The sequence below is a fragment of the Mauremys reevesii genome, linkage group 9 (genome assembly GCF_016161935.1).
Source record: "Mauremys reevesii isolate NIE-2019 linkage group 9, ASM1616193v1, whole genome shotgun sequence".
NCBI lineage: Eukaryota > Metazoa > Chordata > Testudines > Geoemydidae > Mauremys > Mauremys reevesii.
In genome coordinates, this window is record NC_052631.1 from 77796134 (window position 1) to 77812883 (window position 16750).

General features: G+C 43.9%; 1 protein-coding gene across 6 annotated transcripts in view; it reads right to left on the reverse strand.

Annotated features, from left to right (window-relative positions):
• The window catches only part of LPAR4 (lysophosphatidic acid receptor 4), a 77087-nt gene that overhangs the window by 21071 nt on the left and 39266 nt on the right, over positions 1-16750 (reverse strand). The window contains exon 1 of one of the 6 annotated variants that reach the window (XR_005584908.1): positions 7760-7875. The exons of 1 other annotated variant lie outside the window; for it this stretch is intronic. The gene's annotated coding sequence lies outside the window, so the exon portion shown is untranslated. Of the gene's footprint in view, positions 1-7759; positions 7884-13536; positions 13995-15769; positions 16023-16750 lie in introns of those variants that run through there. 4 more of the 6 variants (XM_039489373.1, XM_039489370.1, XM_039489371.1 and 1 more) reach the window with 4 other exon arrangements.

Below are 16750 nucleotides of genomic sequence, written 5' to 3' on the forward strand. Positions count from 1 at the left end.
AAACTTCTACCCCAGGCTGCCCCATTTATTCATGGGCTTTCTACCTATTGCTAACTGTACGTGCACCGCTCTGTCTGAATTTGGCCTGTGGTCTCCTGGCAGTTTTTGGCACACGCTTTTAAACACAGTTCAGTAAACTTCTTTATCTTTACTTATGTTTGAGACGTGCAGTTGCTATGAGGATCCTGGGTTGTTGTTTTTTTTGGTTGTTTTTTTTTTAGTTGCTATGAGGATCCTGGTTAATACACATTCAAATCAGAAGTAGACATACCTTTATCTGATACCTGTCGGCTGTGTAGCATGACAAATAAGTTCAAAGCCAACATCCAGATGTTTTCTACAGCACAAACAGATGCTTCCTTATATGAACTATCTTTTAAAAAAAAAAAAGTAGGGGGCAAAATGCTCTTCTGGTATCTCTCAGCTTTTTAATCCACACATTTTCTCTCTTTCACTATTTCAATATCTGCCTTACTAAATTCATGACAAATAGAATTTAATTGCCAACCAGTAGGAAACAGAACACAAGAAAATTCCACAGAGATTTGTTTTGGAAAAGGTGGTACTAAGCTATGCAAAAATTCACTCTCTTTAATTGTGAAGTAGTCTAAAAATAATCATAGGTTGAGCTACACATTTAGCTGGCTATATCTATATCAAATGAATTTGTATAGGTTTTATATTTTGCCTGCCTTTAAGGCAGTAAGTAACCAGGTTCACAAATACATGTAGTTCCAACAGGGATGGTTTGCCTCATAACTGAAACCTCAGTCTACTATATTAACTTCTTTGGCTTCTAACCCACATACAGTACATAAACAGACTGCACTTTATCTCCATCAGAAGCAATCTGTAATGTTTATGTTGAAATTTAACTTGCATAAGTAGATTTCTTTTTTTTCCTCACTGAGAGCCAGGTTTTCCACGTGGCCTCAACGTTGGCTCCGTATATGTCCAAATTTTGGAGGCACAATTCTGGGAACCTATGTTTCTACTCAACCAAAACTTACATCAGATAGTTGGCTATTCAATTTTCCCAATTTGTGCAGGTGGTCCTGCATTTTGGCAGCCCCAAACTGTGCATTCAGAAACCAAGACTTGCATATTTAAAGGGTATTTTGAAATATTTACTGTTATTATTCACAATCAAGATATGTTATGTGCCAGCAGTCTGAGATGCATACAATGCAGCTCCAGTGCTCTGGAGAAAAGATGCTGGATCATTTAATTTTTTTCCCCCTATTTAACAAGGAGTCACATGGACAAATTTCACTTTCCTGGTGCATCAGTCTGAGAATTGTCTACCAACTATTGTTCAAACTAGGTTAGGATCTTGAAAATATGAGTCCATGTTGTTTACATATTTAACACTGAGGCAGTTAAACAAGCTGACAAATTACTCAAACTGAGTCATTCACTTTCAGTTACAAGGTGTCAGGGTCTATAATTTTAATGCTTTAAATATTAGATACATTCTCCTTCTCTCTAACCAGAATTAAATCAACACCAAATTTCCCTGCCTATCATGCTCACCACCCTATCACTCTGTTGGGAAAGATTAAGAAGATTTAGCTTCATGTTTTTAACATGCCAAGTTCAGTCCACATCAAATAAACAAAATAACTTAGAATTCTGTTTTTCAGGCAGACCAGATCTTTAGATTCATTGTCCGCTGTACAGAATGTACAAATTCTAGTTCGGCAGTTATTAGAAGTGATGCCATAATGGAATATAGAAAAGTGCTTTTACACGAGAGTACTGAATTACTGTGAGCATTACATCTCACGTGAAGGGGGAGCCTCACCTGACTCTACATCTTTTGTCAGTTACACCAGTTCAGCCCCACTGAGGGGGAAGCCAGCAGTGTTGCAACAGATAATTGACAATCAAGCTTGCCCTCACTCAATTCTCATGTGTTATAGGGATCACTTTCACCTGCCATGCACTGAAAATTAAGGAAATCTCTTCTCCTTCCTAAAATAAATGATCCCTTTGTTTCTGACTCCATTGTCCTCATGCACTATGACACTCATAATTGCCATGTCGTAGCTTCTCGGGGCACTGTAATTATCAAATATATTTACTTGGCATCCTAAGAGCTTTTAATTTGAAAAGAAGTATATTTGCACTGAAAATATTGCTCTTGACACACAATAAATGGACTGTTCCAAAAAAAAGAAAAAGGAAAGAAACTGAGTTCTTGTCTTATTTTATTCATGAAGCTGCCGCCTTTTGTTGCTATTGACATGTCTCTTTCTCTACACGTTAGCCATTGGAGGCCCAGTATAATACAGTATGAACTCAGTGTTAACTGTAAGTATACCTAAACATTCTAGATAGGGTGGCCAGGTGCCAGGTTTTTGACCAGAAAGGGGACCTGACAGTGTCTGATCAGATCTACTGACTGGACACTCAAAGTCTGGTTACTGTGGGCAGGAAGGCGCTGGGTCATCACCCACGCCCAGCCCCTACTAGGCCAAAGCTGCCTCCTACCTACATTGGGCAGCTACTGCTCCCAGCAGCAGCTCCACAGGTGAGTCCCTCCTCACCCAGGAAGAGGAAAGAGGACCGAGGAGGGGAAGGAGGCCTCAGGGCAGGCAAGATGCACTGAGGAGGAGGTTCCAGAACTCCTGATGGAGTGTCTGGTTTTCAAATATTACAAAGTTGGCAACCTTAATTCTAGGTATACTTCAATCCCCCTCAGAATAGGTGGAGATGGACCTCTTGAGATCCCTTCCGGTGCTATATATCTGTTTTATATGTTATGCACAAAATATACATTAATTAGGTCACTTTTACTTTGCAAAACAACTTGAGAATCCAAACTTACAATTCACATCTTCTCAATACATTTGTTCCTTTTCCTTGCTTTTTATACTAACTTAGTGGAGATGTAAAGTGATTTGAACTTTGTGAGCATGAATATTTAAGAGGTCATGTGGGTAAATAAAATTACATGGCTTATTGATTTTCTTAGTTTGACTCAGATTGACAAAATCAAAAGCTTTCAAAATTCTGATGGAATTATTGTGCTTAATGCACTTCATGACACAAAATAGTGTTACACAAATAGGACCAAATTTTGGAAGGTAGTTGTACCTGTGTGGATGACAGAAAAGCCATAGGCCAGGAGGTGATGTGACAGAATTGCTCTGGATTTCCTCATGCAAATAGACTAGTGTAGAGGCCTTTCATGACCAAAGAGTCAGGGATCTAAGGGTCATGAGGCCTTGGCTGTATGATTCAGTACATACATCCTCTGTCCCCGTAGTAGACCCTTATGTATTGTCCTTACACAAAGCATGACAACTTTTCCTACTCTTGGCAAGAGTGGTATGCATGAAAAGGCTTTTTCATCATTATTGTGCATCCAGCTGATAGAATATAAAAATATGAGTCCACATGTGTAACACTACACACTGCACTAAAACATGTCTCATGCATCATGTCTGCTGAAGCCTACTGAGATGAGTTAAGGTCAAAGTCACTATAATCACTGATTTGGAATTTTCTCCCTTTTGCCTATTTCTAAGGTTACTTGGATTAGGTAGAGATTTTGGATGGGAATTTATTTTGTTCTAAAGACAGTTTTAGTTTTTCTTCAGATTTATTAGGGCATAATCCTGCGTAAGGGCTGCAGGATGTAGATTCTTCTAGACTTGCATGAGAACTACTGATATGGTATGGACTCTACAGATATGGTTTGTTTTCTAAATGCAAAATGAGATTGTGTGACAAATCTAAGGTATTTCTAATGGACCTGTCATGGTAGCATCTAGTTATCAAGCATTTCTAATGTCTTACAAGGTTTAAATTAAAAAATTAACAACCCTGAATTCAGAATGCCAGCTAGCATTTGGGATAGTAATAAAGCCAGCTCACATGACTTTATTGTGAGTCTTGCAATATATGTTTTTTGTCTTAAAGCCCCATTAAAAAAAAAAAAAGTTTGCCCTCATGGTTCGAGGGGTCATTTCAGAAAAATTCTGAGGTGGGAGCAAAGTCATGTCAGCATATAGGGTGTTCTCTGTCCCAAAGAGGATCACAAATGAGAAACTAGGCAATTATTGCTTTCCTAATGATGTCATCCAAAATTGAGGGGGGAAAGGATGTGCAAAAAGTGGGAGAGATAATGGAGCACATAGACCTATGAAAAGTTGGGCGAGGGGGGAGAAAACTTCCCCTTTGCCTTTAGCAAATGATGTCCCTGCTTATAGTTTTGGGGAGAGAGCCTGAAAACATGATTTAAGTGCAGTCTAAAGGCTCAGACAAATCTGCTTTTCCGGAACTCGTGATTTTTGAACGCTCAGGTCTGGCAATATTGTAAAGATATGAGACAAGTGCCGGTAAAAGACTGATCTTTATTTCCTGGCCTCAGTCACATAACATGGAGTGGAGTCACAAAAGGTTGCCCCCTGTCACACAGCAGGAGTAGGTATTCACTGACTCCATTGGCTACTGGTAGAGGAAACAGCATTTTTTTTTAATTGGACATTTATTTGAAATAAGGTTAATCTAGAATTAGATTCAGGCACTACATCTTCCCCTGCCAGTTATTGTGGTTTTAAAATAACTTTTTCCTATTTTCAAAAGTTTTTTTTCTGTTTCCTGTTGATGTGTGAAAAAGCCATACGAACAGAAGAAACTGGTTGACTGACAACAGGAAACAATTAAACTGTCTATAAACAAAGTGCTGTTAAATGTACAAAGTAACTGAAAGCAGAAAAGAGACTTTTTTTTTCTAATCTTGCAACTCCAGTAATCCTAGGTGTTATCTGTGACAATAGTAGGAAAACCTATTCAGATAAAGTGCGACTTTTAAGTTGTCCCTTTAAAGCCTCTCACCCTAAAGAGCCAAACAAGATCCTCCCCCACACAAACATGCATATTTTAACAAAGCAATTTACTGTTAGGAAGATGCCATGTAGGTTACAGTGAAAGGGAGAGTTTTCTAGTGCCTTAGAATAAGGGAAGGAGTCAGACTTTCATTCATGGCTCTGGCACTGACTTGCTGTGTATCTTCAGCACTTATATTATCTCAATTTTCCCATATTTATGAGCACAAATGCTACTTACCTCATGGGTGTTGAGGCTGAAATAATTGGTGAAATCCTGGCTCCACTGACGTGAGTAGCAAAAAGCCTATTGACTTCAATGTGGCCAGGATTTCATCATGTTTAAGTGCTGTAGATCCCAGATGAAATGCATTAGACACAAAGCAAAATTTACTCCAGATCTGGGGCATCTGAACCTTTGGCATAATCCTGGGTCCCAACAAGCCCTTCTAGCAGCCAGGAATCAGCCAGGGGTAGACTCACCGTGGCCGCACCCCTTTTCTCTTGGCCTCTCCCACGTAGGGGTGGGATAGGAGAAACTATGGTGGTTCTAGGCAGTGTCCCAACTCCCACTGCCCATGATGGCTCAGTGTCTGCACTGCCCACCCGCAGTGGCTCCGCATGAACCCTGGGGCCTTGGCCAGGACTATGGCTGGGCACAGACATGTTGTGGGGCTTGGTCACCTTGGAGACAAGCCCTGCCCCTCCTCCCAGCACCCTACTGCTGCCAACGCTGGCCTGTGGCTGCCTGACAAAGGGCTGCACACCAGTCCGAGCAAGTGGAGAGCAAGGCTGGTGTCCTGCCAGGGCCCAGCTTGTGGGGCAGGGGGAGGGGTGTTGGTGAACAAGCGGGTCCCACTCCATAGGGATGGCTGGGCCTGCCTGGGGTGTCCCCACCAAGCTGCCCTAGCCCCCAGCACTTGCAGCAATTGGGGGAGGGAGCAGTGGCCTGTAACCCTACATATCCCCCACGCATTGCCTCCGTTTGGGGAGGCAATCCCTCCTCTCCCACAACCTGCACCCATGGTTCCACAGCTCCTTTTTGCACTAGCAGAGGAGTATAAAGTGGCCAAAACAGGAGCCAGCATTAAGGTTGTTCTTCCTAGAGATTCTTCTTCACTGAATGTGGAAAGGGAAACCTGATCTCTATAAGTCATAATCCTAAAGGATCACGCTTTGTTTCCTTTTGGATTGATCAGCACTGTTGTTGATTCTTCTAACAGTCCTTGGAGAGCTTCAAGGTGTTTCCTCTGCATGGCAACTTCCCTGTGCTGTATCTGTTTTGTGTTTAGCTCACTAAAACGTTTTCCTTTTAGAGGAATGGTGAACTGACCTATCCAATGATCATATGCTAACCTTCAGGGCAAGATCCTTTTTTTTTTTTTCTTTTCACTAAAAATGCCCTCTTCCCAAACACCTCATCCCCTCACCTATTCTAAGGTTAGAGCTACCTTCCAGTAGATGTTTCAAACTGTCACCATAATGTGTGTGTATATTGACGTGGTAAACTTGATCCTCAATTCATATATATTAATGGATTATTATTAGTATACAGAGAACCCAACCTTTTGGGCCCAGCTTTCAAAGGAACCTCAATATGATTTCTGAAGACTGAGACTGCCATTTTGTGTGTGTCTTTTTTTCATGCCCAAGTCTCTTACTGGATGGATCTCTTTTTACACTGGTATACCTAGATCTAATATAGCGCTGCTGTTGGCCAGCATAGCACTAGACCATGCAAAATCTGGAAAATCCAATAGAGAACGTAATACAGAAAACAATCGGTGAAAAATTCTTTAAAAAACCCTGTTATGCTTGTGACCTAAGCAGTTAGCTAATGTTTGGAGTTTAGCAGATTGTTTCCATTAGAAGGAGAAATTGATGTTGGAGTCAGGTATTTCTTTGATGCAATTCTATTTATTTACAAAGAATGTACAAAGTCCTATTTCCCTGAACACAAGAGGAATCAAACCGGAGGGAGTTTCTTCGCTTGAAGTTCAAAGTCTCTTTGCGGCCAGCACTCTGCGCAAAAAGTTCCCTCTCTCTTTTGGATTTCTCTCTCAGCCATGTTTTCAGTGCTTCTCTTGCTGTCTTGCTTGGCTTTTGGCCTGCTTCTCTGCATGTTCTCTGGGTGCTTCTGCTCCCACATGCACACCTCTATCAAATAATTCCCAGTAAAATCCCACTGCCCAAAAAGTCAAATTTCTGACCAGCCTTGCATATGGCCTGTGTTTTGAGAAGTAGCTCCTACACTTTCATCTAACTTACTGTAAAAAACAGCTTAGCTGCATCTTACATTTATCATGAATGAATAGTGTCTTATGCCCACCAGCTTCAGTGACGTTTCACTCACCTCCATCAGAATATATGAGAGTCTCAGGCTTTTGCAGTTATAAAACTCTGTGGTGAGGGGACTATAGGTTTTGTCTCCTTTGAGGTGCTGAGTTCATTCCTCCCCCACTGAAGTCAGTGGGATTTGAGAACTCAGCATCCCACAGGAGTGCTCCAGATCTTGCAGGATGTGCACCCTGCACTGGTTTGGTAGGTGATCTTATTGATATAATAAGGCTTTGCTCTCTCAAAGGCCCTGATCCTGAAAGGTGCTAAGCACCCGCAACTCCCATTAAAGTCTACGGACCAGATCCTCAGCTGGTATAAATGGACGTACAGTACAGACCCATTTACGTGGGGATGTCGGGAGTCAAGCCATCACAACCGCGTGTTAAGAGGGCCATGCAGAAATATCTTAAGATATCTATATATACACCTGTATAATTATCTAGGATTACATACGTATTCACAGCGTCCCAAATACTGCAGGCGTAGCTGTTAATGGCACTTTGCAAGAATATAAATTCAAATGTGTAATCTAATAAAAACATTACTACTACTACACAGGGGTGAAAGTAACTCAGGACACTTACCGGTACAGAGCGGGGGTGGCTCTGGCCCCCCGAAGGGGTGGGGCCTCAGGCAGAAGGGGCAGGGCTAGGGGGTCACCTACCCTTCCAGGCCGCCTGGTCTGCGTTGCCGTGGTTCCCATGGCGATTTAAAGGGCCAGGGGCTCCAGACACGGCTGCTGCGTTAGTGGCATCCAGAGGCCCGGGCCCTTTTAAATTGCCGGCCCCGGGGCAGCTGCTCCCTTTGCGCCCCCGCCCCGCCCATCAGCGGCCGAGGTGGGGGCAAAAGGGGAAGGAACCTTAAAGCGCTGCAGGGTCCTTTGCCGCGGCAGCGCTTTAATGTTGCTCCCCCTTCCCCCCCTCCCCCCCCGTTGGCGGCCCAGCACTGCCGTGGCAAAGGACGGTCCTTAAAGCGCCCCTTTTGCCTCTCCCATTGGTGGCCCTGCTGGTAGGGTCCCTACCGGCAGGGCCACCGGGGGCGGGAGGGGCAGCAACGTTAAAGCGCTGCCGTGGCAGCACTTTAAGGATGGCCCTTTGCCATGGCAGCGCTTTAACATTGCTGCCCCTTCCCCCCCTCCCGTTGGTGGTAAAGACGTACAGCACGTTTCCGCTCCGCACTTCCTGTCGATTTCTATGTCAGTGAGTTAGTGAGCAAATCTGTAGCGCTACATAGCAAGTTCCTGTACCACGTGTTAACGAGTCTCGCGTGTTAAATAGGTAGCACTGGGAGGCACGGTGCTACCGCGCATTAAGCGGATTCGCACATAAATGGTTCTGTACTGTATTACCATTTACTGCACTGGAACGGTGCTGCTTTGTACTAGCCGAGGAGCTGACTATTTTGGGGTATGTTTACACTGCAATGTAAACTCAGGGTTAGTAGAACTTGAGTTAGCAGACCCTGGGTTTGTTAACCTAGAGCTTGAGGGTCTACATTCATTTGTAACCACAGGTTAGGAATTGTTTAACCCAGGGTCCCAAAATGAGGCTCCAGCATCTACACTGCATTATGCGGGCCTGAGTCCAACAACCCATCCGAGGCTTCCTAGTGCCCTCCCAAAATACGGCTGCACTAACTCTTTGTTTGTGGTGCAGTGTGGGGAAAAATTGTCCATCAAACTTGATTGTTCAGAAGACAAAGAAAGTTGGCCTGTGGGATTGTGAGATATGTCTAGCGGACTCCCAGATCATGAGTCCAATAGGTCTGTGTCTACATTGCAGAGCAACAGGGTCACAGTTTGATTCAGGCTCGGATCCTTCAACTCATGGGCTCCTGGGACCGAGCCCTGCATTAGCATGATTTGTGTGTAGCAGGGGCGGCTCTAGACATTTCGCCGCCTCAAGCATGGCAGCATGCCGTGGGGGGCGCTCTGCCAGTCGCCGGTCCCGCGGCTCCCGTGGACCTCCCGCAGGCGTAGGACCGCTTCGAGCCGTGGGACCAGCGGACCCTCCGCAGGCACACCTGCGGGAGGTCTACCGGAGCCACGGGACCAGCGGACCTTCCGCAGGCAAGCCGCCGAAGGCGGCCTGCCTGCCGCCCTCCCGGAGACCGGCAGAGCGCCCCCCGTGGCACGCTGCCCCAAGCTCGCGCTTGGCGTGCTGGGGCCTGGAGCCGCCCCTGGTGTGTAGACAGAAGAGGGGTAGGCTTCAGCCTGAGTTTGAACCCTGGGCTTACACTGCAGTCTAGACATATCCTGAGAGCTGAAGGTACTCAGCACCTTCTTGGAGTTCAATTACCACATGGTTTTGGGCCTTAGGCATCCATATCTTATATGTCACAGGTACCTTTGCCAAAACTGATATAAACTGACCTGGAGGTTTGATTGGTGTTTTCATAGAAGCACCTTTACCCTCTCACAGGCAAAATGTCATATTCCTAACCACCATTCTCCAGTAAATCAGGCTTTTATTTTGTTTTGTAAACTGAAAACAAATTCAGTAAATTATAATGAAAATACGTAAGAGAAAACACACCCCAGGGCTGAAAGCTAACAGACAGAGTTGTGACATCTTACTCCTTCAGTAATAAACTACAGGGAGCAAAGCTATAATAATGGAATAAAGCTAGAATGATTTGTCATTACAAAAACGCAGATTCAGAGACACCATAATTTCATTCCCATAATTCAATTTCTAGATGCCATATTTCCACGAATGACAGAATACTGGGAAAACTACAGCATGGTTTGAGGGGAGGTGGTGTTATTTTTGAGTAATGCAATGCAACTCATGTTTAACTTGAAAACAAAAACATCTTGAGCGAGAAGACCATATCCGTAGGTTCCAAAGTGAAACCCCAAAAATGCTAAAAAAATTAGCTTTTCAGATGTGACTTTCTTTGTGAACATACACAACTTTTTAAAGTATTACAAAAAAGCATATTGTATGTATTTCATTAAGACCTATGATACAAAAGCAAGCTATTGTTGCCTTCGTATGTACTCATTTCTAAAGCTGAATGACTGATGAACACTGTACAAATTCACTTGCTCAAACTTGCCAAGATAAAAATAGTTTTTTAATTTTCTAGAAAACAAAACTACAAATAATTCAGAAAGCTCTCTCATTTGAGGAGGATCAAGACAGGCTAAACTGTTACTGAAACTGAACTGGTCTTCACCCTTTCAGAGCATAGTCTCTCTTGAGTAAATGCAGGAGATGGTGCATTTGAGCAAAACATGTGCCACCACTGTCTGCTCTGGTGAATAGATAACTTCTGTTTCCAGTAAAATAATTTAGCTTTTGTGAAAGGTGGTGGTTTCATGTCCCCAGAGACTAAAGTCATATTATTTATGGAACAAGCATAGCAGCAGCAGAGCAATCCTTTATACCCACTTGACCTGGTAAGACCCCATTGGGGATGGATGGGGATTTCAGGCTCCATACCCATTCAGTCCTGTGTTTGTCTGTCTGGGATAGTTGAATAGAATGTAATTTGTGGCAGTGGACAGCTGTCCATGCAAATAGCCAGGGACTGGATTGATTTAATCAGCTTGCTTTAAGTATGGAAGGCCAACAGTGTGTCATGGTAATCAATGTTCTTCAGTACCAACCTGGTCTAAATTCCAGCAAGCAAGCTAGGGCTGCAATCTTCTATAACCAGATTTCACATTTTGGTGAACTCTATCAAACACAAATATATCTTGAAAAATTAACATAAGCAGACTGACCAATCAGGAAGAATATAAATATAAATACTTTGACAATTGTGGTCAATTGACTGAAGAAATCCTATAATATTAATAAAGATATAGAGCAATTTAATAGTGATTTACACATAGACAGCTCTTTGCAAACATTTAGTAAACCCTGTAATGCTGTTAATCCTATGAGATATGTCAGGGTTTTACTTATGGTCTTCCCCTATTTTGGAAACAGATCCAGAACTTAGCGGGTCTGGTTTTGCACCACTGAAGTCAATGGGGACAGGCTCAGACCCAACCTGCATGTAAGGGTATGAATTCGCTGCAGAGTTGGCCTGGATGTGAGTGACCGCACTGTAAAACCACATCCAAGTTACTGTGTCCTCACTGATGCTGTGTTCCCCCATGTGTGTCATTAGGACTTCTGCGGGCACATCCCATGATTCTTCATGCTACGGTAAGCTGAGCTGCTCTGATTCTTTCCCAGTCAATTGTGGGAGAAGTTCTGTTCTGAGCACATGGGTGAAATTGTGGGAAGGCATTGGTGGACTATCAATACTGCAGTGATTTACCCTGCATCCTCACTACAAAGTGGGTGGGTTTCAGTTCGAGTGAAAGCAGAATCTGGGCTCTAACCCAGGGTTGAAAGCACTTCTCTCAGGTGAGAGGTTTTTGAGGGTGGATAGGACAGAAGCTAGGAGCAACACCTGGGCTAATTCTGTAGTACAGACATACCCTTAAAAGTGGCAGTACTAGAATATAAAGTCTCCTATTCCTAGTCCCATGTTCTGTTATGTGTCACAGCCTCTAGTTAAAAAAAAAAAAAGTGCTGCTGCTAGGATTGCATCTTTTCTGCTGCTTGTTATCTGCAATACTTGGAAACTGTTAACATTAATATCTCACTTCTGCCGGAAAACTTGATGAGAGATAAGTTGATGTATTTTCTTAGTGTTCCTTGTCAAACCACATCTTCTGAAATGAAAGTTAATAAGTAACTGCATTCAGGCATGGTTCTATTTGTACTTTCTTTGTATGTTCTGAACTTCCATCTCCAGAATTTAAAGGACACTGGTTTTATCAACTGACCTAAACCCTACTCAGGAGAAGTCTCATTTTTAGTCTCTAAGGACTAGGGGAGAGGGATAGCTCAGTGGTTTGAGCATTGGCCCGCTAAACCCCGGGTTGCGAGTTCAATCATCGAGGGGACCACCTAGGGATCTAGGGCAAAATCAGTATTTGGTCCTGCTCTAGTGAAGGCAGGGGGCTGGACTCAATGACCTTTCAAGGTCCCTTCCAGTTCTAGGAGATAGGTAATAATTGGAGATATACCAAAGGAGTAAAAAGAAATGTACACTGAGTCCTTTCTCCCCTTCCCCATGTTTTTCAGGACTCTTTAAGTTAATAAGCTTTGAACTCTTTAAAGTAGTACAGTTAGCTTCCTGCTAGGTTTGCTTTGGCTTTCATAATACTAGTAAGAGAAGGAGGACGGAAAAAGTATTGTAGGGTGAGAGGATATCCTCACTGAGCTTTGAACTTCCTCATCCTTTAGGTTTTGCTAACTATTGTATTCATCTATTGGAGTAATAATAAATTATAGAACTGCCTTGTCTTAAAGAAAAACTTAGCACCATTATTTAAAAGTATCTGCTGCAAATCATTCTCGAGATGGTGAAAAAACTAAGGGATTTTTATTGTAATTGTCTTTTTAAAAGCATCACATTTTAGTAACTAAGTATCTTATATGCCTAATAAATTTTACATTTGATAAGTTTTTATATATACTTATAGCCAAACCATGGCCTATTGAAATCCATGGGAGTTTTTCCGTTGATTAAAAGGGAGCAGAATTTGGCTGCAAATGAATGCCCCTTAATTCTTTAAAATAAAGCAGTTTTACAAAATGAGAAATTTTGACTCTTATACTCTATTCTGGAAATATAGCTTCTGGGGCCTTGATCCTGCAAAGATTTGGGCATGTGCTTAACTGTATGCACTGTCACAGTGCGTAAAGCTAAGCATATAAATCTTTGCAGGATGACTGCCCAAATTAGGATTGTTTAATACAGAGCTTACTTGTTTAAACCTATGTTAAACTGTATCTTTGAAATACTGAATTCAAAATGTTAAAAAATGTTCTAAGCAATTTATTATTGAACAAGCTGCTATTATTTGGCTTAGCTGAAACACATTAGTTAGCTAATTAAACACAACTCTGACAGAGGTCCTTAATTTGTCATTCTGACTTCAGGAGATAGCGTGCATTGCAATGGTTTGCATTGCAATAATTTATAGCAAGTAAGTAGTTTTGCAGAGTAATTGCATTCCAAAAACATGGAGATAATCTTTTCATTGTAAACATGTTGCTACATCACTGTGAGAAACTAGCACTTCTTTCACAGAAACAATATTATGGCTTTGGCAATAGAAATGAAATCTTTCCCCAGATAAAAGTATTGCTAAGGGTTAGTACTAAAATATTCCACAATTCAAACCTAGTGGGCTAGAATGATTTCTACTGAAATCATTCTATTGGTTACAGCAGGCATCAGTCCGACCCAGTAAATTAAAAAGTATTAAAATCAGATTCTCAGAGCTGACATTAAATCTGTACACTTTTATAACGCTAATGAAAATTAATAAATAAAAATAGAAACTTACCCCAGAGATACAGACTAGAGATATCATGTCTCCAGACAGCTACTTAGTTAGGAGATCTCAGACAGATTCCTCTCTGGCAGTCCATAGACTTATCCATTTTTTTTAAATGCAGGTTTGTTTAATCCCATAAGTAAAATCTGCCTGCTCTAGCTGTTTACTGATTGTCGTTCATCCTTTAAAATGTGAGGCTACTAGCAGTTATCTCCATTCCTTTGTCAGGGGAGAAAAACTGCTGAATGTTGCAGCCATCATGCCTTAGGAAACAGGACGCAAGAAAAGGCCCAATGTCTATGCAGGATCTGTGGGCAGGGGGAACTCTTGGGGGTCTCAATAGGAAATGTTTTTCATTGGATAAGAAGGTATTATTAGCAGCTGTGATCCCGCCCCGTCCTCTGTGCTTTTAGTCACCAGGCATTGGGCTGATTGTGTTTTTCCCCGAAGAGCCTTGCCGAGGAAAAGCACCCTTCACAGTTAAGAATTAGCAGCTTAAGTACAGCTCGACAATAGATAAAGCTGATTTCCTGAGCAGCTGGTTGGCTGACGCAGCCGGTGTGTGTGTGCTTGTAGCAGAGTATTGCTTTAGACTAGCAAATGTAAAGCAAGGGAATACCCAGGTCGGGAAGCTCAAACTTTGTGTTTCCACAGCTACAGTGATTCTCCCCCACCCCCCTTAAAAAGAGGGGCAAGAAGAGATTTCTGCGTCAGGCATGCACCAGGGAACACCCTCTGGCTGCAAAATGAAACTTTATCAAGATATCAATTCTTTGTGCAACTGTTTAGTTAAAAATGAGCTAGAACAGATTTCAGTTTGCTCTGAAAGCCTTAGGTTCCTGCTGAAAAAGTTTAGGAGGTAGTTAGAATGTCAAATGTTTATGGAGATCATTATAAACAGGGCCGGCTTTAGGAAGTGCGGGGCCCAATTCGAACATTTTTGGCGGGGCCCCGGCAGGGATGATTAAAAAAAAAAAAAAAAAAAAAAAAAAATTTTTTCTTTCGGTTCCCTTCCTGTAAAAGCTTTGCCACAGTGTGCTGCCAGTATGTTTTTTTTTATATTTGGTACAATAGGGTTACCAATTTTTAAAATTTTAAAAATTTCCTGGCGGATGGCAAAAGAAAGCTGGAAAAGTCTGATGAAAAAATACGAAAACCAGTTAACCAGTTCTAGTTTTAAAAGAAAGATTTGAGAAAGAACTGACTGACTGCCGTCTTGGATGTGTGGTGTGTGTGTGTCCAGGTGTCTGGGTGTGGGGGTGTCAGATGTCAGATCAGATTTTTTTTTCTTATTTTGGGGTTCTTTTTTTTCTTATATAGGCTCCTGTTACCCCCCCCCCTGTCCCCCTTTTTGCATTTGCTCTCACCACTGCTGTGCCCTGCCCCCCCATGTGTCCAGCCCCCTGCTCTCCCCCCCCCCTGAGCAGGGTGGCTGCTGCTGGAGGCAGGGCAGGGCAGGCTGGGGGGGGGGCTGGGAGGCAGGGCAGGGGGGGGGGCTGGGGGGGGGGGGCTGGCTGGGGCAGGGGGGGAGGGGGGTGGGGGGGCTGGGGGCAGGGGGTGTGGGTGGGGGGGTGTGGCTGGGGCTGGCAGGGCAGGGGGGCAGGCAGGGCTGGCTGCAGCAGCGGACGTGGAGTGGTGGACTGCAGGGCAGCGGCGGCTGGCAGGGCAGGAGGGGCAGGCTGGCAGCAGGGCTGCAGGGGGGCAGGGGCTGGTGGCAGGCAGGGGCAGGCAGGCGGGGCTGGGTGCAGGCAGGGCAGGCAGGGGGGGGGTGTGCAGCCTCCTCCCCACCAGCCTAGCAGCAGCAGCCCTCTCCTCCTCAGCAGCAGCAGCGGTAGCCTGGGAGGGCAGCCCCAGCAGCTGCTGGGGGGCCCAGGCCCTGGGGCTCCCTGGAGCCACAGCCGGCCCCTCTAAGGCTAAGGGGAGGGGGCAGCAGGCAGGCAGGGGGGGCAGGGGCTTAAAAAGCCCCAGACTTTTAGAAAAGCTCTAGCCCCTGAATTTAAAGTTTGGAAGCTCCTGGGGCCTGCCAGGCTCCCCTGGCCCTCTGGCCTGAGGCTCCAGTCCCTGGGCCCCGGGGGCGGGCCGCACCAAGCCACCTGAAAAGGCCCCCTGATTATAAAGTTCACAACCTCCAGAGACGTAGCACTTCTCAGGTCTTTATAGCCCAGTCTGCTAAATCTTATTGTCTCAGTAAATCTGGCTCCTGACTTACCAATTAACCAGGAGTTTTATTTCTATCTCTTACCTTCAGTGCCGGCCCTTCAGCTAGGAAAAGGTTTTGGGGTGTCTTCTGTCTGGGAGGAAGAGCAATGTTTGTGGACAAATTATTCAGCTTTGCTTTCTGATGGCAAGTAGTGGTCAGTTTCTTTTCTCCCAGCCTTCTCCAGCCCTCTGCTTGGGATCCTGAGTCTGCTTTTAAACTTTGGTTTTTAAAACTTAGCCAAACAGCTCACATGCCCTGATTTCATTTTGTTTATTCTCCTTTTTCTCCGCTCTCTTCTGGCTGCTCTCACAGGCAGCCAAGGCTAGTAAACAACTCATTGTGAAGCTGGAGTGAATGCTATTCCTTGGACTAGTGACGGGTGATAGGGCACTGCAAAAAGAGGATTCTCTGTCTTGCTCCTACAGAGAGAGAGAGACTTTTGCCTCATGACCAGCTGCCATGGGGTTTTATCCAGTCGACTCTCAAATAACTTTCTCACGTTATAGCAGCGTTAACTCTCAAATGCACAGACACTGTGGTAGCCCTTCTTCTTTTGAATTTCATCCTCTTAGGATTCACTTATTCTCCCTTTAGACTGCATAAAAAGATCCACATAGATTCAAATGGCAAGTGAAGAATCTGCAAATGCTTTTAGGTGCAAAGTGAAAATGGGTCAGTTTTCCCTTTTGTACCTGGGATTTAAAGGTGTGTGAGAATATAGATGAGTAATGAAGATACTGCTGAGGAGATAGCAGCTGTGTTAATTTACAGAGCAACACACAACTGAAAGGCAAAGCTCCCCTAGTAACCCACCCACAATCAGATTCATCGCATTTTTGTGGGCAAAGGATATGGGACTGGAGGGGTTGAGGAGACAAAAGCCACTATCCCAATCCAGAAGCAGGATGTAGGGCTGCAGACATGCTGATCCCCCATTTCTGTGGTCAGTGCCGCAGTTTATGGGCTGGAATATAGTAGCTGCTGTCCCTCCATACTTCTAGGTAATAGGGAAACTGACCACAC